Source organism: Pan paniscus, chromosome 1 (assembly GCF_029289425.2).
Source record: "Pan paniscus chromosome 1, NHGRI_mPanPan1-v2.0_pri, whole genome shotgun sequence".
Lineage (NCBI taxonomy): Eukaryota > Metazoa > Chordata > Mammalia > Primates > Hominidae > Pan > Pan paniscus.
In genome coordinates this window covers 109,361,261-109,375,594 of record NC_073249.2, presented here as the reverse complement: position 1 = coordinate 109,375,594, position 14,334 = coordinate 109,361,261, and the positions used below count along the sequence as shown (strand labels likewise).

General features: G+C 45.9%; 1 pseudogene; it reads left to right on the top strand.

Moving 5' to 3' along the window:
• The first annotated feature begins 6,897 nt into the window (after positions 1–6,897).
• LOC100972400 (glyceraldehyde-3-phosphate dehydrogenase-like) lies at positions 6,898–8,533 on the top strand (annotated as a pseudogene).
• The last annotated feature ends 5,801 nt before the right edge of the window (positions 8,534–14,334 follow it).

Sequence of the window (14,334 nt, the reverse complement as noted above, 5' to 3'; positions counted from 1 at the left end):
TTCTGAGCCAGGATCTTAACCAACACGCTGCGGCTGTGCTGTCCCATACAGTGTCACTGGTCACACGTAGCTGTGTACACTTAGATTTAAATTAATTAAAGCAAAGTCAAATTTAAAATTCAGCTCTTCAACCATGCTGCCCACATTTCAAGAGCTCAGTAGTCATGTGTGGTTAGTGGTTACCATCTTGGGCAGCAAAGCTATAGAACATTTTCAACATCACAGAAAGTTCTATTGGACAATGCTGTGCCAGAGGAATGGATCATTATTGACTTTCATTCGTCATCACAAATGGGATGATGAGAAACTTTTTTCTTGCCCTAGCCTCTTTTCCTGTTTTCCAGTTGTCTTGTCTTGATATATTATACAGCCCAGCCATACAAAGAGACAGAAGAAATTCTGAAGAAGCAAATACCAACCGAAGTTGAAAGTGGCCGCTTGTGATATTTCTACTGCGACAATACTTTCCACTCTGGGGTAGGGGACCATTGTGGAGGGCAGGGCAGGCTTGGTGGGGAGGATGTTCCCTGGTGTCTGCAGTCAGCTCAGCTCACAGGGTGAGCACTAGATGGCATGAATTCCTGAACACAAAACCCTCTTATTTTTTAATTCTGTTCTTTAGCTTTTCTCTCCTTTCCCTACTTCGACACATGCCAAATGTGTTTCAGTTTAAACTTGCACTTTTAAAAGGTTGCAAAGCTCCCAGCTGCTGCAAAGTCAGGTTTTTCAGAACACATTTGCATCTTTTCTCAGTTGCTGCCTTAATTACACATAATAAAGGTATTTAGTTATAGACAAATAGCTGATGAGCCCGAACTATAATGAAAAGGTCTTGCCAAAAGCCATTTCCCTTGTCAAGAGAGAACTTGCTCAAAGGCAGTGGGAAGCTGTGATTCATTCTTATGCCACAAGTGTTACTACAAGAAATTCAGTTCACTGGGAGTGGCTGGCACACAAACTTCAAGCAGTGACAAAGTCCAGAGTTCTCAGCTATTTTCTGCAGCCACCACTGATGCCTTGACTAGAAATGTGTGATGAGAGAAGACCAACACCATTTGTGACTGGTTTAACAGGAATCAGCAAACTTTGCAGCTGACCACCTGTTTTTGTTAATAAAGTTTTATTGGAACACAGTCATGCTCATTCATTTACACAGTCACGCTCATGATTTATGGCTGCTTTCATGAGACAACAGTAGAGGTGAGTAGTTGCAGCAGACGCCATATGGCCTGCCAAGCCTAAAGTACTTAATAGATGACCCTTTCCAGACAAAGTTTATTGGCCCCTGGCTTAGAAGGTAGGAGTTGGACTAAATTGGAGTTCTCAGCCCTATCTCTGTAGGAGGGCTGGCACTGACCTTTCCCCTCTCACCTGGCCAAGATGACCATCTCTGCCCTGCATGACAGCCCTACCTTCTTTCTGCCTACCTGTCTACCTCCTGGCCTCCTGCATTCTATTCTCCTCAGCACAGCCAGAGCGTGCCCCTTTGAAACATAAGCCATTTCATGTCACTCCCTTACTCAAAGCCCTTCAAATGCTTCCCATTTCACAGAGAGTAAAATCCAAAGGCCTTCAAGTGGCCTGCAGGGCCCTATATCAGCTTCCCCGGCCATCCTAGCCTTCTCACTGAGCCTCAAACTGGCAGGCACTGTCTCCACTCAGAGGCAGAGGTGGCTCACTTGCCACCAAAAATGCCCATCATAGTGTGCCCTTGCTGCTGGAGGCAGCTGCCTAGCAAGATGCCTCAGCATTCAGGTGTGGCTGAGGAGTGGTTCTCCCCAGCAGAACATGACGCGAAGTGGTGCTAGTCACTCCTACTGGGGGTGTGGGGAGGGGGTGTCTTAGGAACCATCTGTGCCTTCTCTACTCCCCATCTGCCCACTTATTGGGGAGGAGTTTGGGACCCTTGGAAATGCGAAAGCCACAAGATGGAAGTTGTTTGGATGTCTGGACCCAAATGAAGACTGCTGTCCATCAACCAGCAACATCATGTTGAACTGGAGCATGAGCAAGAAGTAAACATTTACTGTGCTGTGCTCTTATTGTGAAGTTTGGGGATGTGTTTGTCATGACAGTTAGTAGTATTGTAACTCACGTAGGGCCTTTGTTCCTGCTGTTCCCTTTGCCTGAAATGCTCTTCTGCAAATACTCGCATGACTTTTCACTTCCTTCAGGTCTCTGTTCTGATGGCATCTTATCCGAGCAATTTCCGCAGATTACCCCAGATAAAATAGAAGCTCACCCACCCCAGCATTCCTCTCTGCCTGACCCTCTTTTCCTTTTCCTTTTAGCACACATCACTTGGCATAGACTTTACCAGCTCGTGGCTCGGTGCCTGAGTTGTTTGCTGTCTTTCTCCCTCCACTAGAATGTAAGTTCCATGAAGGCTGCCATCTGGTCGGGGTATTTCCACATGCCCCCACCACTTAGTATGGTGGCTGTCACAGTGTGGGGGTGCCATAAATGTTTGATGGACACATAAAGAAATGAGTGAACAGACCAGCAATCTGGCTGTCTTCCTGATTATGTACACAAGGATGAATGGGGAAAATAGCAAGGTTTGGGGTAGGTGGTAGGGAGGAGAGAAGAAAGCAGAATGACACAAGTGGGGTGATTTTTTTGCAGTTTTTAATATTAGGTATTATTTGATGCCAGAGACAATACATGCACCAGCCATAGGGGGCCCCAACTGTCAAGGTGCTGCAAGTCCATGAAGGTGTGAGACTGGGAAACAGGTGGCACACACTGGGAGCATGGCTATGTGTTCTGCAGGGATCTCTGAGGCTCAGGGATGAGCATCATGATTAGCCTGTGGGTCAGGGAAAGCTAGGCAACCCCTAGGAGGAGTTGGCAAGAAGGAGAATCCAGAAGAGGCACTCTTGGCATCAGGAAGAGCAGGTGAATTTCCACAGCCTGGTGAGTTGGAGGAGCCCTGAGGAGTTTGATACAGCATGAACCTAGAGGAAGGTGGTGGGGAAGGGAGGGGAGGCAGACAGGCCTGTGGGGCCCAGATCATGAACAGACTTGTTTGTTATACTAGGAAGTTTGAACTGTATGCTGAAGGCAATGGGAACCAAGCAAAAGAGGTTCAAGCAGGCCGATGGCATAATCAGATGTGCATTTTATGAGGCTCTTTCTGGCAGCAGCCTGTAAAAAAGATTGGCATGGAAGTGAGATTAGAGGCCAGGTAAGGCAAATATATCAAGATGTCCTAGGGGTGGTCCAGGAACCCAGCACCAAATGGCTTTGAGACAATGCAAACCATGTGGCCTAGCTCTAGCCATGGGAGCCTGGGAAGCTGTTTTCACTTTCTTTTTCCCTGTGCCAGGCGAGGGGGTGGGTGCCATCTAGATCTAGTTTCATAAAACCTTGGGCTCCAGGAGAAGGCAAAGATTTCACGCAATGACATCTTGAAACCCTGATTGGGCTTCATGTTCTGCCTTTTTTCACCAACGAGGGGGGTTCCTATGGGGATGGTGGAGCCCTGAGGAACTGTTACCAGAAGCCAGTGCTGAGGCATAGGCCAAGGACCTTGAGGTCCAACTGAAAGGGAGGATATTTGGGAGGCCCAGGTACCAGGTCGATCATGTTTTAAACGAAGTGTCTAGGGCCTTAGCATCTGAGGGGTGGCCAGAGAGGGGACTTTCAGGGTATGTAGACAAGGCAGCTGCATTTCAGCTGATTGGGGTTGGCATTCTCCAGGAGAATCAGCTGAAATGCAGCTGACTGGGGTGCATCCTTCCCAGGAGAGGCCAAGGAAGACAGGGGAGATGTCAGGAATGGGTATCTGTAGCAACCCAAATGTCAACAGGAGATCTTCTGAGACTCTTGGTTTGCTCCCAGATGCTTGGTAGCTTCCATGTGCAGTGTCTACACAGCAACAGAACTCTTGATAATTTTCCCCAAGCTCACCCACCCATGTAGCATTTGTTGAGAATTCCAGGAATGGGAGAAAGGATGGAGTGGGGTCTCTCAGTGTATGTAAAAAATACTTGGAGCTGAGCAGTGGGTGAACTCTAGGGGTCTGGCTTCCAACAATGAGTCATAAAAACTGGGAGAAGGTCAAGATTCAAGATAGCCCTTGTTTCTCATATGGTTTATGCAAAGCTCCTGTGCTGTGAGAGAACATTCTGCATTCAAGGAGTTTACAGACATTTAGGGTGGCTGGAGTGAGAAGTACAAGGAGGTGGGTGTATGAGCGAGGTTGAGAACAGAGGCCAAGTCAAACAGAGCTTTGTAAATCATGTCAAATATTTGAACAAATGTCTGAAACAGGTGCCCATAACTGGCTTTTACAGGTTCCCTGTGGCTCTCGTTATACATGAGTGGCATGGAGATTTCAGTTAGAAGCTTAGAAGGGCTGGGGTTCAATGTGATGCTTTGATATATGTATATATTGTGGAATGACTATATTAAGCTAATTAACGTATCTGTTGCCTGACATACTTATCATCTTGCACAATGAGAACATTTAAAGTCTACTCTTTCAGCAATTTTTGAAGTTTATAATATATTATTACTAACTATGGTCACCATGCTGTGCCATGCTGAGACCATCTCAAAAACATCTTCCTCTTGTATAATTGAAACTTTGTACCCTTTGATCAACACTACTTGTTCCCCACCCCACTGCACTCCTCAGCCTTTTGTAGCCACCATTCCACTCTACTTCTAGAAATTCAACATTTTTAGATTCCACATATAAGTGAGATCATGCTGTATGTGTTTTCTGTGCCTGTTTTATTTCATTTAGCATTATATTATCCAGGTTCACCCATGTTGTCACAAATGACAGAATTTCCTTCTTTTCAAAGGCTGAATAGTATTCTGTTGCGTATATTGTGTATGCATACCATATATTGTTTATCCATTCACTGGTTGATAGACACTTAGATTGATTCCATGTCTTGGTTATTGTGAATGATACTGCAATGAGAAGGAGAGTGCAGATATCTCTTCAACAGACTGATTTTAATTTCTTTGGATATATAACCGGAAGTTGGATGACTAGGTCATTTGTTCATTCTAATTTCCGTTTTTTGAGAAAGCTCCATACTGTTTTCCATAATGGCTGTACTAATTTACATTTCCACGGTCAGTGTACAAGGGTTCCTTTTTTTCCACATCTTCACCAACATTTCTCTTTTGTCTTTCTTATAATGGCCTGTTAGAAACAGGTGTGAAGTGATAGCACATTGTGGTTTTAATTTGCATTTCCCTGCTGTTGGCCATTTGTACATCTTCTGTTGAGAAATGTCTATTCAGGTCCTTTTTCCACTTAAAATATTGGATTGTTTTCTTGTTACTGAGTTGTTTGAATTCCTTATATGTTTTGGATATTAACTCCTTAACAGATGAATTGTTTGCAAATATTTTCTCCCTGTTTATGTGTTGCCTCTTTATTCTGTTAGTTGGTTCCTTTGCTGTGTAGAAACTATTTAGCTTGTATTTCTTGGTGCTACAGAAATACAGAGGATCATAAGAAATGACTATGAACAATTATTTGCCAAAAAATTGGATTTTTATGAAATCCAATCTAGATGAAATGGATAAATTTCTAGACACATACAACCTGCCAAAACTGAATCATGAAGAAATAGAAAATCTGAATAGATCAATAATTAGTAAGGAGATTGAATCAGTAATATAAAGCTCCCCATCAAAAAACAGCCTAGGACTGGATGGCTTCATAGCTGAATTCTACCTAATATTTAAAGAAGAAAAATATCAATTCTTCTCAAACTCTTCCAAAAAATTGAAGCAGAGGGAATACTTTCAAATTCATTTCTCAAGCCTGCCTTTACCCTGGTATTAAAGCCAGACAAGGACACTACAAGAAAATAAAATTACAGGCCAATATCCCTGATGAACATAGATGAAAAAATTGTCAACAAAATAGTAGCAAATTGGATTCAACAGCACATAAAAGGATCATGCACCATGATCAAGTGAGATTTACCCTTGGGGTGCAAAGGTGGTTCAGCATACACAAATCAATAAATGTGATACACCATATTAACAGAATGAAGGGCAAAAACCATCATCTCAATACAGAAAAAAAATTTGATAAAATTCAACATCCTTTCATGATTAAAACTCTCAACAGAAGAAATGTACCTCAACACAATAAAGGCCACATATGACAAGGCTACAGCTAACATCATACTCAATAGTGAAAAGCTGAGAGTTTTTCTTCTAAGCTCAGGAATAAGGCAAGGACGTCACTCCTGATACTTCTGTTCAACATAGTGCTAGAAGTTCTAGCCAGAGCAATTAGGCAAGCAAAAGATACAAAAGGCATCTAAATAGGAAAGGACAATGTGAAATTGCCTCTATTGGCTGGCAATCTGGTCTTATATAGAGAAAATCCTAAAGACTCTGCCAAAAATTGTTAGAACTGATAAACAAATTTTTCAAAGTTTCAAGATACAAAATCAACATAGAAAAATCAGTAGTGTTTCTATACACTAACAATAAATTTTCTAAAAAAGCAATCAAGAGGGCCAGGAGCAGTGGCTAATGCCTGTAATCCCAGCACTTTGAGAGGTCAAGGTGGGCAGATCACAAGGTCAAGAGTTCGAGACCAGCCTGGGCAACATGGTGAAACCCCATCTCTACTAAAAATACAAAAATTAGCCTGGCATGGTGGTGGTGCATGGCTGTAATCCCAGCTACTCGGGAGGCTGAGGCAGGAGAATTGCTTGAACCCGGGAGGCGGGGGTTGCAGTGAGCGGAGATCGTGCCACTGCACTCCAGCCTGGGCGACAGAGCAAGACTCTGCCTCAGTGGGGGGCAGTGAGGGAGGGAAGCAATTAAGAAAATCCCGGCTCTCTGCTCCTCCCATTCAACAGACAGCTGCATCTTCTCGTGTAGCGCCAGCTGCATCCCTGAGACATCATGGTGAAGGTGAAGCCTGGAGTCAATGGATTAGGCTGTATTGGGTGCGTGGTCACCAGGGCTGCTTTTAACTCTGGTAAAGTGGATATTGTCGCCATCAATGACCCCTTCAATGACCTCAACTACATGGTCTACATGTTCCAGTATGATTTCACCCATGGCGAATTCCATGGCACCGTCAAAGCTGAGAACAGGAAGCTTGTCATCAATAGAAATCCCATCACCATCTTCCAGGAGCTAGATTCCACCAGAATCAAATGGGGTGATGCTGGCGCTGCGTATGTTGTGAAGTCCACTGACATCTTCATCATGGAGAAGGCTGGGGCTCATTTGCAGGGGGGAGCCAAAGGGGTCATCATCTCTGCCCCCTCTGCTGATGCCCCCATGTTCATGATGGGCTTGAACCATGAGAAGTAGGACAACAGCCCCAAGATAGTCAGCAATGCTTCCTGTGCCATCAACTGCTTAGCACCCCAGGCCAAGATCATCCATGACAACTTTGGTACCGTGGAGGTACTCGTGACCACAGTCCACACCATCACTGCCACCCAGAAAACTGTGGATGACCCCTCCAGGAAACTGTGTCATAACAGCCGCAGGGCTCTCCAGAACATCAACCTTGCCTCTACTGGCACTGCCAAGCCTGTGGGCAAGGTCATCCCTGAGCTGAATGGGAAGCTCACTGGCATGGCCTTCTGAGTCCCCACTGACAATGTGTTGGCCATGAACCTGACCTGCTGTCTGGAAAAACCTGCCACATATGATGACATCAAGAAGGTGGTGAAGCAGCATCAGAGGGCCCCCTCAAGGGCATCCTGGGCTACACTGAGCACCAGGCTCTCTCCTCCGACTTCAACAGTGACACCCACTCCTCCACCTTTGATACTGGGGCTGGCATTGCCTTCAATGACCACTTTGTCAAGATTATTTCCTGTTATGACAATGAATTTGGCTACAGCAACAGGGTGGTGGACCTCATGGCCCACATGGCCTCCAAGGAGTAAGACCCCCAGACCACCAGCCCCAGTGACAGCATGAGAGGAAGAGAGAGGCCCTCACTGCTGGGGAGTTTCTGCTGCACTCAGTCCCCCATTGCACTGAGAATCTCCCCTCTTCACAATTTCCATGCAGATCCCCTGAAGAGGGAGGGGCCTAGGGAGCCCCATCTTGTCACGTACTATCAATAAAGTCCCCTGTGCTCAGGAAAAAAAAAAAATCCCGTTTACAATAGCATTGGAAAAAAAAGTTCATTTCTGCTCCTGTTGTCAGCAGCTGCGGCTCTGCTCTGCATGTCTTCTTGTTCCAGGATCCAGCTGTAAAGCAGACCCATCCTGGACACACTGTTTTGTGGCCGAGGGAGAAGAGGGCCCGCAGACCCACGTGGTGCTTCTTCAAGCCACTGCTCACCAGGTGGCACAGGTCACTTCTGCTTACACCCTATTAGCCAAAGCAAGCCCCCTGTCCAGGCCTGAGGGAGTGGGGAGAGGACCTACGCCTCTGCCATAGGCCACAAAGGGAGGGTAAGGGATAACTGGGGACAAGAATAGGATTTGCCACACTCCCTGTTTTTAAATGTTAGCAACTGAATTGAAAGTATCATAAATGCTGGGCAGAGCCAACTAAAACACAAGAAACCATGAGCCATGGATGTACAACCTCTAATTTAAAAAGTCAGAAATGGAGTGAAAGCCTTGTTCTCTTCCTTGAGACACACACACTACCTCAGTCTCCTGAGTTTAACAGTCCTCTCAAAAAGGAAAAGTGGTTACTTTGCCTTTAACATTATGGGTGAATCTATACTAGTTCCTAGTGTAACCCAGCACCCCTGTTTTTCTAGAGGTGATTTAATTGTTTTTTTCCTTCTCTCTCTCTTCTTTTCTCGTCTCCCTGGCCCCCTTAGCCCTTCAGAAATGCAAATATAACCATTCTCCTCCCCATCACCTGGCTTTCCCTACAGGGCAAGTTTTTCTAACTGTGTGCTCCAAGACAGATCTCTCCTTGAGAGCTGGCAGTCGATTTGCAGACCAAAGCACACCCACCAAGGAATTTTCACATCCAGAGGTTGCCTCGGAACTTCCATCTTCCCAGGGTTGCCTCAGGACTTTCATCCACCAGGAGAGGAAATCGAAAGCACACCCGCTTGGCCACTTTTTCAACTTACTTCTGCCCAGGAAGCGCCAACTCATCACCAAGCTAGGAGGGAGACCCCCTGCCCTTGCTCATTTCCTCCCTTACCTTATAAAAATCCCTGCTTTCTGCTCCCAAAGTGAAGCAGCACATTTTAAGGCAGGACCCTTTGTGCCCCTTCCCCAAGCTAACTTTGGAATCAATTTGCTTTTTTTTGTATCAGACCTTGCTCTTGTTAACTGGACTCCACAAGAGTTGCTGCAGCGAGCAACTAACCTGCATTTTAGTTACACTGGTAATCACTACTTCCTTTTGTAGGTGCTCATAAATTCTCTTTAAACAATTTATTCATAAATATGACCAGAATCTAGGTCATTTGCTGTTCTGTAATCTCCAGAACTCAACTTCTATTTCTTGCACTTAGGACATTTGCCTGGGTCCAGTGCTATGGCACCAGTTTTGCTCACTACAGTCCCACAAAGATTATTGATAGAACTGAGCAATGCATTTGCAAGATCTCTTAGCACCCAAGGGTAAAATGTTTTTGGGCCAAGAAACTTGACACCACTTCCAATTGCATGAAGCTCTTTTACACTCCCTTAACTACTTTTTTATCCTGGACCCTATCATTGTCTTTAAGAACCATATGGGTAGAATCTGGAAGAAACTGCCATTCAAACCAGCATTACTTTTTGTTCAGAAAGAAGATGGTGAATTACTCAGGGTTGTCCAGAGGGACAGAACAAATAGGATACATATATATAAGATACATATACATATGTGTATGTATATATATACACACATATATATACATGCATCCTATACATATATATAGGATACATATACATTTGTATATATACACATATATATACATGTATCCTATTGGTTCTGTCCCTCTGGAGAACCCTGAGTAATTGTATATGTGTGTGTATATATGTATGTGAGTTTATTAGGGAGAATTGGCTCACACAATTACAAAGGCAAAGTCCCACAATAGGGCTTGCAAGCTGGAGAATCAGAAAAACCAGTAGCTTGTCTCAGTCCAAGCCCTAAGCCTCAAAACCAGGAAAGCTGACAGTGCAGCTCCCAGTCTGAGACTGAAGGGCTGACAGCACCCCAGAGGTCACTGGTACAAGTCCCAGAGTCCAAACGCCGAAGAACCTGGAGTCAGATGCCCAAAGGCAGAAGGAGAAAAGGAGGCCTGCTCTAGAAGGGAGAGAGAAAGAGAAAGCCCCAGCAAGCTGCATATGCCCCTTCTGCCTGCTTTCTTCTGCCTGCTTTTTTCTGCCTGCTTTGTTCTGCCGTGCTGGCAGCCAACCAGACAGTGCCCATCCACAGTGAGGGTGGGTCTTCCTCTCCCACTCCACTTACTCATATGTCAGTCTTCTCTAGAAACACCCTCACAGACACACCCAGAAAAAGTGCTTCACCAACCATCTAGGCATCCCTCAAGCCCATCAAGTTGACACCTAATATTAACCATCACAGAATTCATCTGAACAGTCAGCCCTTGGGTCACACTTCATGGGTCTTTTTGTTACACACATATGCCTGGAACAAGTGCCCAGTGTGCTCTTTGGAACAATTATAAAGTCATCATTATTCTGGATGATGATTTTAGGTTTGGATGATAAATGTTTTGTTTTGGTCGTGTATGTTTTTGGATATGGTCAAGCCTGAGCTAAGTCTCTATAATTTTCTTGCTTTCCAGGAAGGAGTGAAATATTTCTTAACTCGGTAGGAATGTAGTGAATTACAGTGTTTGCTTATCCTTGCAGAGTGGAGAGTGTTTTTTGCCAGAGCAATTGTTTGCAAGACCAGCCAGCCCAGAGGACTACAGAAGGACATTCAGGCAGAATATTCACCTCTCCCTAGAAGACAGCCTGTAAAAGAGAACTAAGTGTGTTCAATGGACAGTTTCTGCCCTTCAAGTGGCATTATTGAAGTATAATGACCCCAAAGCCCTTGAGACTATTGTGTTCTGATGGGGCTGTTGTACTGGGTGCCACAGGATGAGATCATAGGCCTGGAGTGAGGGCTGGGTTTCCTGGGGGAATAGATGTCCCATCATTGATCACCAGGGAGGAGCAGGTGTTGGGCAGAAATAAGTGCAGGGAGGCAGCTTGAGAATCCCTTCCCCTTTCTGGGTCTTGGGTGGGGTGGGGCTGGGATTCTAGGCAGAGCAGACCTGATTTGAGGGCACTTGCACTGTGTGCAGTTGTGCTGGCTCATGCCACATGACAGGATAGGAGCCCTGTAGGAAGACAGTGCAGCTTTGTCCAACAGAGTGCGGCCAAGCTGTGCACCCAAGGGCTGCCCTTGCTGGGAGAAAGGCATGCCTTTTTCTTGACACAAACGTACCACCTACTAACCGAACCCTTACCTGACAAGGACCTGCCCACCAAGTGGGATCTCTGTCTTCTAATGTATCTGCCTGCCTTGCAGGTGGGGAGAGGCAACACATTTTTCTATTTTTTTCAGCCTGGTGAAGCTTTTTCTGCCCACAAAGACATCTTCTGCATGCCAAGCCATCAGCCTGCTTAAGGTGGGTACATTTTCATCACTGGGCATTTCTAAATCTGAGTCTGAGGATCCTGAAATTCACAACATCTTTTAATTGTTGTTAGTTATTATCTGCCTTGTTCTTTCTTTCTTTAGCTTTTTAAAAATTAAAATAGAGACAGCATCTCGCTATGTTGCCCAGGCTGGTCTCGAACTCCCAGGCTCAAGCAGTCCAGTCACCCTGGTCTCCCAAGTGTTGGGATTACAGGCATGAGCCACCTTGCGCAGCCCTTTCTTTCACTTTTGAATGTTTATTATACACTTGTTAAAGAGTCAGAGATTTACTGAGCTCCTACTGCCTACCAAAAACTGTTTTAGACCTTGGGGTTACATAAGTGGGGGTGTGGGTGGGGTGCAAAAATTCCTGCGCTTGTGCAGCTTGTGTATTAGAGAGAGGATTGTGCTCTGGGGACTCAGGGAATGCTGTGTCCTGTGCTTAGGATGGAAAGCAAAGGGAAGCCCGGCATCCCTCATCCCAGGTGCTGGCAGCAGCAGAGCTGGCTAGCTATGCCCTGCAAAGGGGTCCGTATCCTGAGTGTCATTAGCATCAGGGGATGATTTGGGGTAGTGAACAAGCATTTGCAGCTCCGCACCCAGAGAGAATCTCAGAAATATCTGAGGAACCCTTTGCGAGGGCTAAATTCTGGTGGGGTATTTAATGGGTGTGTGAAGTCTGCTCAGAGCAATTTTATGTGGCTTTGTTTCCCTCTAATCAGCACTAATTCTGCCCTTTCCAGTCTGAAGATGGGTCTTCTTGACTGAGAACCGGGATGTAAAGTACAATTTGAGGAGTTCTGCCTGTGTTGTGTTGTTTTGTTTTGTTTTGAGACAGAGTCTCGCTCTGTTGCCCAGGCTGGAGTGCAGTGGTGCAATCTCGGCTCACTGCAACCTCCTCCTCCTGAGTTTAAGTGATTCTCCCGCCTCAGCCTCCTGAGTAGCTGGGACTACAGGCATGCATCAGCACGCCTGGCTAATTTTTTTTTATTTTTAGTAGAGACAGGATTTCTCTGTGTTGGCCAGGCTGGTCTCGAACTCCTGACCTCAGGTGATCCACCTGCCTCAGCCTCCCAACATTCTGGGATTACAGGTATGAGCCACCGCACACAGCCTGAATTCTGCCTTCTTGCTATCATCTGTTAACAAAATACAATTAGCCCCAATTAGCCTCCCTTTTCCCTTGAGCTGTCTTCTCATTGAGAGTCTCTTTTCTGAATACTTCTGAACTCTGCTTTCCGAATGGGTTCTGCCTGAGCCCCAGATACCACCAACTTTGCAAAAGCTGGCTCCTCTTAGGGTCCCTATCACTTCCACTTCTGCAGAGCACTTAGGTACAGGGTAGCAGTCCCTCTCATTTCTTTCTTTAAACTATGAAAGATGAAATTGTCAGCATGAGGAGAATTTATCAGACACCCAGGGTCTAGAAGAAGGAGATTCCCAGCTATCCCCACTCGATCTTGCCTCCGTGCCAGCGTTGTCAAATGTGTTGTCAGAAGGCCTGCTCATGCCTTTGAGCCCCGAGGGCAGAGCCACCTGCTTGTGGACAAGCAGGAAGAAAAGCCACAGCTCAGCAGCAGACAGCCATCTGGTGAAATTCCATGCGCAACTTTGTGTCTGCTGGCTCCTGCCCCTCCGTCCATCCACCCCAGCAGACCCCTTCTGGTTTCTAGCCTCTGTTCCTAGGTCCTCCTCTACCTGTGTCTGCCCACTTTTACAACTCTCTTTCTAGATTTGACTCACCTGTGTCACCTGGTTTCTGCTCTTTGACCTTGAACCCATATTTGTCTACTCTTGAGTCAATCCATTTTGCTTCCAGTCCCTGAGCCCAGACGTGCCCACTCCTGGAACTGCCTACCAGGGTCAGCCAGTTGCTGCTGTCTGACTCTTGGCTTTCTATGCCTCCAGGCCCTGATTCTCCCTGCTAGTGAGCTGCATGTGGCTGTCTGCCCCAACCCAGCATGTGGACTGTGATTCTCAGGAGCATGGCTTCCAGGCCTTAAATCTGGCTGCACAACCTCTTGTGCAGACCACAGTCCCCCTTCCCTCTCTCTCCTTACCTTCTCCATTACTCTCTCTACTAATGGTTTGTGGGTTTTCATGCAGGAGCTCTCATCATGGTCTCCTCCACTCCATTCCCTCCTAGCTCTGTCTTTTGAGAAAGGAATGCTGTTCCATTGCTGCCATCCCAGCTGCCTGGACTCAGAGAACCAGCAACAGGCACAAGGGCTTTCCTGAGCTATGATCTCAAGGTCACTTGTATCAGTACCTATACTCTGTTGCCTGTGGTGCAGACATCCAAGACTGCAAAGTTTTATTCTCCCTGGTTATTTTATTTCCTGTGAATTACTGGAGATTTCCTCCATTCTTCTTGTGGTTTCTATTTCTTTTCTTTTATCAGGCTCTATAATTTTGCTGCTGTAGCCAGTGCGTTGTTTTGTACATTCTTGGTTTTAAAAAAATGATGGAAATTCAATTCCAATAAGCGCCAATGGTAGAGAGGATTTGTGGGCTCCTGTAACCAAAACAAGAAGGGCAGAAACAGGGTTGGACATCAGTGGCTGCTAGAACCAGAAGCTGGAGGCTCTCGGGACACACTCTCCTCACCCTTTGTTCCTGCTTGCTGCAGGCAGCTCTATGCTCTCTGGCTGGCTTTCCTCTCAGGCTGGAGGCATGGATGCCAGCAGTTCCCATCTCACATGTTTCCAGTTTTGCATCCAACAGGGCAGGACTTGCTTCTTGGTTCAAAACACC